Source organism: Lates calcarifer, unplaced genomic scaffold, assembly GCF_001640805.2.
Source record: "Lates calcarifer isolate ASB-BC8 unplaced genomic scaffold, TLL_Latcal_v3 _unitig_5259_quiver_3549, whole genome shotgun sequence".
NCBI lineage: Eukaryota > Metazoa > Chordata > Actinopteri > Centropomidae > Lates > Lates calcarifer.
In genome coordinates, this window is record NW_026117404.1 from 4,852 (window position 1) to 14,087 (window position 9,236).

At 36.5% G+C, this 9,236-nt stretch overlaps 1 pseudogene; it reads left to right on the top strand.

The window, feature by feature from the left end:
- Positions 1-2,248: 2,248 nt before the first annotated feature.
- On the top strand, positions 2,249-4,995 carry LOC108874219 (GTPase IMAP family member 8-like; annotated as a pseudogene).
- The last annotated feature ends 4,241 nt before the right edge of the window (positions 4,996-9,236 follow it).

The following is a 9,236-nucleotide window of genomic DNA, read 5'->3' on the forward strand; positions in this document are numbered from 1 at the left end:
GACACATGGGAATTTGACCTGGTGAGTACAAAGGGCATTAAACAAGTGTATAAAAATACACAGGATTAATGTATTTATTATTGAACTTTTAATAATTGTTAATTGATAATCCTCATTTGTGATGTTCAGACGTGCCTGGTGGACAAGAGATGGACTAGAATCACAGTTTGTAGCTTAAAAGTAAGTGGACTACACATTATATGTTAAGACAAAACTGAACCAAAACTACAATTAAAAAAAATCATAATGTAAAAGTGTGTAAAGGTGACACAGAACAAATGTTAGCTGGCAGTGTACAAAAGATTTCATTTTATTTTGATGTGTTGGCCTGACATCTGGGAATTAAATCCAGATATTTGTATTATAAAGTCCTTGAATGACAGTTTCTGTTAAAGTTTGTGTGAAAGGTTATAGTCCAGATATGTTTACATATAGTATTTTAGTTTTACTGTATTACTTTGAGCAACTGTATAATAATATGACAGATAAAATAAATATATCTCTATACACTTCTTACCTAGTATCTCTTGCTAAGTCATGATAAAAACAGTCTATTAAATGATAATTCGTACCTAGTGAGTCAGGCACAAACAGTAAAACTATAGTTACATTCACCCAGCAACATAGTTGAGTGGTAGCATCACATTTACTGTTCCAGGAAGCAGGTGCAACAAGGTCAACAGCAAGAAAGATCTCAATCAAAAACAGCCTAGACATGCCCATACATGCAAAAAACATGGACAGCCACTCCCACTTTATAAGTTCACACACACTGACTGCACACTACCTGCTAAACGCAAAACAGATAAAAAAAAATTTAAGTCAAAAATCTGATGATGTTGTCCCAGCCTTTCAAAGTGAAGTGATGTGGTTACTTAACAAAAAATCCCACAAGTTTTTTTTTTTTTTTTTGTGAATTTACAATTTTAATCTCTGAATTTCTGACTTTATCCTCATGATATTACTTACAATGGCCCTGATACAATGTCATACCCTCCTCTGGTCCAGCCAGGCAACAAATATTTTCATATTAGTAAATTACTTTCATCAAATGTTATTTCTGTCATATTAAATCTAAGTTTAATCAGATTGTTTGCTTTGTAATAATATATAGATATAGAGAGAGGTATATTTGCTCATTTTTGGGAACTAATGTGTCATTATCAATATCAGGTGATTTCATGAACTTAATTGTTCTTGGAGAAAACGTCTTGATTTTATCTGTTTAACCCATTTGTGAGCATTACAATAATATGGAATAAATCTAAGCTTAGTAGAAACAAGCAATATTTATATGGCTGGAATGGATCCAAAATGTTATTCTGGCTTCTGGGTTTTTATCATTCAATAACAGCTTTGTAACCTAGAAGGGATTAGAAAACAAATTCTGTCTTCCAGTGTCTGAACTTTGGAGATGTGTTTAAATAAGGCACCTTTTTCAGTCTGTAAATGGCCGATCAGCTTGACAGTTATCTATATTTATGCCAAAGTTGCGGTGTGTTCGGTAAAAGTTGTGAGTACTATACTCTTAGCTGATCGTCCAGAGAAATGTGGTCCTTTGAAAGTTTATAGGAAATTGAACTGAAGAAAAGAAAATACTAAGGAATACTCACACTTACAAAGGATTCTCAAATCAAAATACTCAACTAAATATAGTGGGTACTTATCCAATTACAGAGTGGGTCTCAAAGGTCAGACTTCATGCAGCTTAATGCTGGAAATTGTCTGCAGCAATGTTTGGGTTATCCAGAATAAATGGCATTGGAAAAAAATATGCTAACTCTCTAAGCACCTTTCTGTGTTTTTGTGTTAACACTGTGCGTTGTTTTTCCTCCAACCCAACAGTCTAAGGCTATATTCGGAGAAGTTTCCACCAAAGTGAAAAAATGGCAGGACCACGAGGTAAGTTTGGTAGGCAAGCATTCAAATGAAAAGCAGCCCAGCAGTAAACACTACAAAGGGCTCGATTTGGGGTCTGGGGGTTTTGCCTTTACTTTTGGGGAGTCATCCATCTGCAATGATGATTTTATAGCTTATATCTTATATCAATATCTTTCTTGATGGTGCTTGTGTTTTTCTACAGCATCTGAACTCAGGATTGTGATTTGGAAAAAGTCAAAATGAGAAGACAACTCTAACTAACTTCATCATAGGGAAATTAGATACCTCTACTCTAAAAAAAATGTCCATGAAGTCTATTGCCCATGGAGAGTGGAGGAGAATGCCTCTAACAGTAGTGAAAACCCAGATGTCTTCAGTCTGTCTGTGGATAGAGTGAGACATGAGATAAAGACATGTGTGGCTCGTTGTCCTCCTGGACCAAATGTTCTGCTGCTGTTGGTGAAACCTTCTGATTTCACTGAAGAGAACAGACTTACACTTAAGTTCATCCTGAGTTTGTTTGGTCAAGATGCTTTTAAATATTCAATGGTCATCATAACACACAACAACGAGGGAAAGAATTCAGCAGTGAATCAAATCATCCGAGACTGTGAACAAAGGCAGCACAGATTTAACTTTGATAAAAAAGACTTTCTCACACATGATCTTGAAGCACTGATGAACAAGATGGAGAAGATAGTGAGTGACAACAGGGGAGGACATCTCAACTATACTGAAGGGGCTGATCCTGTGGAAGCACGTGAATGTGCAAAACCAAAACCCTCTCTGAACATAGTGTTGTGTGGAAGATTTGGAGTTGGTAAGTCTTCAGCAGCCACTGCCATTCTGGGAGAAAGAAAGGGTCCATCAGGCAACTCAGCAGTGTGTGTGAAAAATCAGGGAGATGTGTGTGGACGTCAGGTTTCTGTACTGGAGCTTCCTGCCTTGTGTGGAAAATGTCAGGAGGCAGTGATGAGGGAATCATTTGGGTGTCTCAACCTCTGTGATCCTGAGGGTGTCCATGCCTTCATCCTGGTCCTACCTGTGGATCCCCTCACTGATGAAGACAAGAAAGAATTAGAGACCATCCAGAAAATCTTCACCTCTCGAATCAATGACTTCACCATGATTCTGTTCACTGTGGAGTCAGATCCTACAGCTCCAGCTGTTGTTAATTTTCTAAAAAGAGACAGAGACATCCAAGAGCTCTGTCAGAGCTGTGGTGTAGATATTTTGTCTTCAACATCAAGGACAAGCAGCAGGTCCCTGAGTTGTTGGATGTTGTGGAAAAAATGAGAGCTGTGGGATGCAGAGGTTTCACAAAGGAAATGGTTGCCAAGCCTCGGATGAATAAGGCTGTAAGATGTGAACCGAGTCAGGAAAAAGCAGTTCTTAAAGAGCAGAGCCCAGACCCTTTCAGGATGGTGCTGGTTGGGAAGACTGGCAGTGGTAAGAGTGCCACTGGAAACACCATTTTGGGGAGGAATGCTTTCATTCTAAAGTCAGCATAAAGTCAGTAACCAGACTTTGCAAGAAAAAAGAGGGAGAGATTGACGGGAGGCCTGTTGTTGTGGTCGACACCCCCGGTTTGTTTGACACAACTCTGTCCAATGATCAAGTCAAACAGGAGCTTGTAAAATGTGTCAGCATGTTGGCTCCTGGTCCTCATGTGTTCTTACTGGCTGCAGATTGGTCGCTTTACACAGCAGGAGAAAGAAACTGTGGATCTGATAAAGAGGTTTTTTGGCAAGAAGTCAGCAGACTTCCTCATGGTTATATTCACCAGAGGAGATGATCTTAAAAATCAAACAGTTGAGAGTTACATTGAAGAAGACAGTGAGGACTTTGTCAAAAAGCTGATAAATGAATGGGAGGACGATACCAGGTCTTCAATAACAATGATCAGAAAATCGCTCTCAAGTCAGCCAGCTGCTGACCAAGGTGGAGTCAATGGTGAGGAAAAATGGCAGCAGCTACTACACCTCAGAGATGTTCCAAGGGCTGAGGCAGCCATACAAAAGGAAATGCAGAGGATACTGAAGGAGAAGGAAGAGGAGATACAGAGACAGGAGCAGGACCTTAAAAGACAACATAAAGAAAAACTGCGAGAGAAGGAGAAAAAAATTGAACAAGAAAGAGCAGAGAGAGTCAAAGCACTTAAAGAAAAGGAGGAACAAATCTGCAAAGAGCAGATGAGGAAGAAAAGGGAGGATGAAAAAGAGCAAAGGAGCAAAGGGAGAAGAAAAGGCAGGAGGAAAGTCAGCGACAGCAGTGGGAACAAAAAAATTGGATTTGGAGAAGGAAATCAAGTTTCAACCAGAAAAAAAACCAACTGCTGGCCAAAAGCTGATACACAACAGAGAAGAAATACAAAAAACGAGAAGCTTGGGAGAATGAACAAAAAGAATGGTGGGATAAACGACGTCAAGAAGATCAACAGAGAAAAGAGGAGGAGCAAGCACGACTGAAAAAGCTCCAAGAAGAATATGAGCAGGAAAGAAGAGAATACGAACACAGAAGACAAGAAGAAGATCGACTCAGAAAAGAACAGGAGGAAAAAGAATGGAAAGAATTACAAGAAAACTTTCAGAATAAAGTGGAGGATATGAAGAAGAACAATGAAGAGGAGGCCAGAAAACAAGCTGAAGAGTTCAATGAGTTCAGACAAAAATATACCACGGACTTTGCTGCTCTGGTGGAAAAGCATGAAAAGGAAATGGAGGAGATGAAGCAAAAGCAACAACAAAACAAAGACTTTATGATTAAACGCCTGTGCATGAACAACGCATATCAGAGAGACTTTAATAGACTGAAGAAAAAACAAGAAGAAGAAATGTATGACCTTATGCACAAACCTTTCACACAAAACAAAGACATTGATGAACTGAACAAAGTACATGAAGAAGAGATAAATGACTGGATACAGGATCATGTGAAGAAATCCACAGAAGACAAGGCTTGTTGCATTTTATGAGATGGTTTCTCACAACAGCAGCAAGGTTTTAACTGCAAGACTTTGGTAGTTTTTGGTTTTGTATTGACACAAATTGTGCCAGAGTGTATAGTTTTGGCATACTGGTTATGTGTACATACAGGCTTTTATCAAGTATATTATATTTCTTTGCTAATAATTTTGTTAAAATAAATAATAAATAAATAGCTAGAGTAGAAATAATGACATAGAGCTGTTTCGGTCCTACTGAAAAGGCAACTGTGTAAGTCTCTATGAACATTTAAATCCCTGTAAGCACCCGATCAATCTCAAAACATTTTCTTGCAAATGCAAATGAACTTCCCTTGTGTAAGTATATAAAGCAAACTGCACTATACTAGTCTGTATAGAGATTTTTTTGTTGTTGTCAATTCAAATACAACGTGAAGAAAGAACCAGCTGCTCCTGATGATGACTGATGATTGAATTTCATCCAACAGAAGATGTTAAAACAGATTATGACTAAGCAATATTTACCATAATCAGCAGTTATGAACTCTTCCAGATATTTCATTGTTAAGGAACATGACATTAAAATAGGTTTAGTTTCACTTTCTTGCAAAAATCAAAATAAGCATTATTACTACTATTAGTTATTATTAGTTGTACAAGAAGATTTACTCTCTGTATGTTGCAACTGTGGATCAAACTTTTACACCACATTCACACTTTCAGAAATACTCTGACCCAAATGACTGGCCATAACAAATTGGCTCAATCACTCAAGTCTTTACACCAGTCCATTTCTCATATATCCAACATGTTTACTATGAAAATGTACTGTGGTGGAGTATATTAACAGTAGCTAATTAATGTTAAATGTTAACATTTAGTATGTTACAGCTGTTACATATGTGTTAGAACATCAATATCAAACCACTGTCATCTCATTTTCAGGCTGTGGATTAGGCTAGTTTAAATAACGTTGAATAATTTAGCAGCTACCACTAAAAACTGTAGTATTTCTGTCTTTGCCTTGTAGATATTATTAATTTCTGTTACTTGCAAATGTTGAAAGCTAAAAGTCACAAGCTTCGATATGGGATACAAAAGGACATGGATTTCATAAATGGATCTGATACTGGATTGAGATTTAATAAAATTCCAAACCTCAAACTACATACTTATTTACCACAATATGTAACTGCTTCCTGCTGTGCTTTCGGTCCTCTTAACTAACCTTTCTAGGAAAGCAATTGTGATCACACGCATCTATTGTACTTGTCCTTGACAATGGGAGGTCTTCAGATTTGTGCAAATACCTCTGTTCCTATCTCTCAAACAGAAACATGCCAAATCCAAAATTCTTATTTGACTGATGTTTTAAAATTGCATAAATACTTTTATTGTAAGTTTGCATGATTTTCTATAAGCTGCAGAGCCACCTGTTACAACTTTCCCAACCCTGACTACCATAAATCATTTATCACTTCTGTGAATTATCAATCATGTTTACTGGCAGCTATGCTTATTCTATTTTCTGCTTGTGTGCCGCGTCCTGTCAATAATGGACTCTTTCTTTTGTTGCCATACTTATGTTGAGCCCTGCCCCTTCAACTGCTAATAAAAAGACTGACTTGGGTAAGTTAATGTCACTATTAAACTGGCACTTTGATGAAAAATAAGGCAAAGAATTTCACCTGGTGAATAGACAGACACAAAATAAATGCAACAAATGTCTAAAAAATATATAGATGTTTAATACTACTACTAAATACCACTTTTAAATCTAGTAATGACAGATGACAGTTTATTGAATATCCGCTGTTCTGGTGATAAAATGGGCCAGATGGACCAGTACATCATGGACCAGTATATCATTTGGGTATATGATTTTTAATGTACTTTACAGTTTTTGTATTGAGATGCATTACATTAAACATGCTAAATTAAAGTTATTTTAATCTTTGAGTGCTGGTTATTATACATCCAATATCCCAACAGATAACAATGAATGTCAACGTTGTTGTCAATGTTGTTGGTGATGTTAGGGAATCAACAAAGTCATTAAGATTAATTCCCCAGGACAATGTTTCTGAACACGGTGTTTAGTTATTTGTCTCTGCATTTTATTATTTTAATTTTGCCTTGTTCTCTAAAACTAACAGACACCAACCAACAGCTTCTCCATTTGAATCTCTCTCCCACAAGGTGACGCCAAAGTAACATTATGGCAGCATCAGAATTCGGTTAGCATGGCAAGACTTCCTATCATAGATATGATCAGAGGCCAAGCATGAAAACTGAAATGAGGTCAGCCAGACAAAGAGAGAAAGAGAGAGGGAGAGTTTAAGATGATTACAGGATTAGATAATGGTGTTCTTGACACAGACTTGTTCACAGCCTTTTCACTTAAAGTTGGTCAAACTTAGTTATACATTTATGATACTTAACATGCCTTAAAATTGGAGTGAGAAGCATGACTTCTGATGTACCAAAGTTATTTTTACAGCCAGAAAAGCAACTATTGGATAACTTCAAGAATATCTAGTCATGATAATTCAGAATTGGAGACAGTGAGATATCACCTGTATATAACTGAATTTTATGATCTTTTGTTCTCAAATTCATGAAACTTTGTTTCATTTTATGATATCAGTATATTGTTACAGCTTCGACAAGTGGTTCAATGGCAAGAGCAATAACGAAGACAGAGGATGACCTTCATTTGTTCCCCTAATTGCTTAAATGAATGTTTGTGTTTCAAAATCCAGGCTCTTCTATCAACAGATATCATTATTATCCAGGTGTACCCAACCTGGTGTGGCCAAAAAGCTCTGAGACTGCCTCTATCAAGCTAAAACCATACCTAAGTTCATTATATTCAAATATTAAATATACTACTGATATATAAATGTCACCTTTGCAACTGTGTAACTGTGTAAAATGCATGCACATGATTCAACATTTTTTGCTATTTCAATGCTATTCAATGCTATTTCAATGCCATTCAGATTTTTATCTCTGTTGTTTAATCTAGAAGTGTATTTTCATTCTTGTATGCAAATAAACATGCTGTGTTGTTTGGAGTCTGCGTCTCCACCCCAAAATCATCATCATTTTTTCATGTTTAATGAAGGTTGACTTTTAGGTGCCAGCACCCTCTGGCATGATAATGTGTAGTTTATCATCAGGCATCAATAATGACAAGAGATGCATGTGGGTGGGAAATATATTTATTCTTAAGGGAATCATATATATATATATATATAGTATATAATTTGATTCCCTTAAGAATTATTTAGAAAAGTAAAAATAGTCAATACCAGATGCTCATACTCAGCATAGCATTAATAATCAGTCTTGTTAGTCCAGTATAACCTGCAGGAGTTTCTGAAGGGTGCTGTAACATGTTATGTTGCCGCAGAAGAAATACATTAATGATGTTTGAATGATGAGTTCTTGGCATCACCTGATCTCTTTACTGTAGACGTTAACCCGGGAGAAAATCTGTCAAACAGCCAATTATGTCTGTCCCAGATGATGAGCTCAAAAAGAAAAAAAAAACTGAGAAATATCAACTGTTAGAGAAATGGAGTGAGAGTGAGAGAGCAATCAACTCACTATGGTACAGTAGTAAATTACAGCTGATTAGTGTCCACTGAGGTGCATTTAAACAGTGTTGCTTGCTGTAATCATTCACCTGTTTCTATGTACATCTGGGTGTGAGAGTGTAGTTTTAAGATAGACTTGACAAAAGTGTGAATCTATCCTTTAGACCATAACCCAACACAGTGTCCCTGAACTTGAAAAGATTATTAACTTTCTGCAAAGGAGCAGCCTGATGTAGGTAAGACTATACAACTACATTTATCTCATCATCAGAAAGTCAAGTCAGTAACTCAGTCAACCATGACCGTCCACTGCCGGCATTTACAACAATTAAACTGAGCCCTGCCCACCAACTGACAAAAAGGTAGTCTCAGGTGAGCTGATTTCAGTTTGGATCTTCACCTGGATTAAAGATCTCTGAAGAAGAACATCACAGTCAGTTTCTCCTGGTGAGTACACTTAACAGAAAGAAAATGTAATAAATAAAAAACTTGAGTAGAATGTATGTTTTTTATGTGTGTTTGTTAGTATTAAAGAATGTATAAACTGGTTATGGATAATCTTCAAATGCATATCAATTGTTCAGACCTGGTGTTCAGACGGACCAGAATGTCTTATCTATCTGATTATATTATTATAAAGAGTCAGTATGCTAAACTAAATTCATGGCATATATACTACGTTCAAACTAATATTATATATAATATTATATTAGACCCATCAGTCTACGATTTTATTTTGATATGTGAAATTTTGGTCTAAATTCTAAATGAAATCCAAATCCAATCCAACAGTAGAATACTGACTTAAA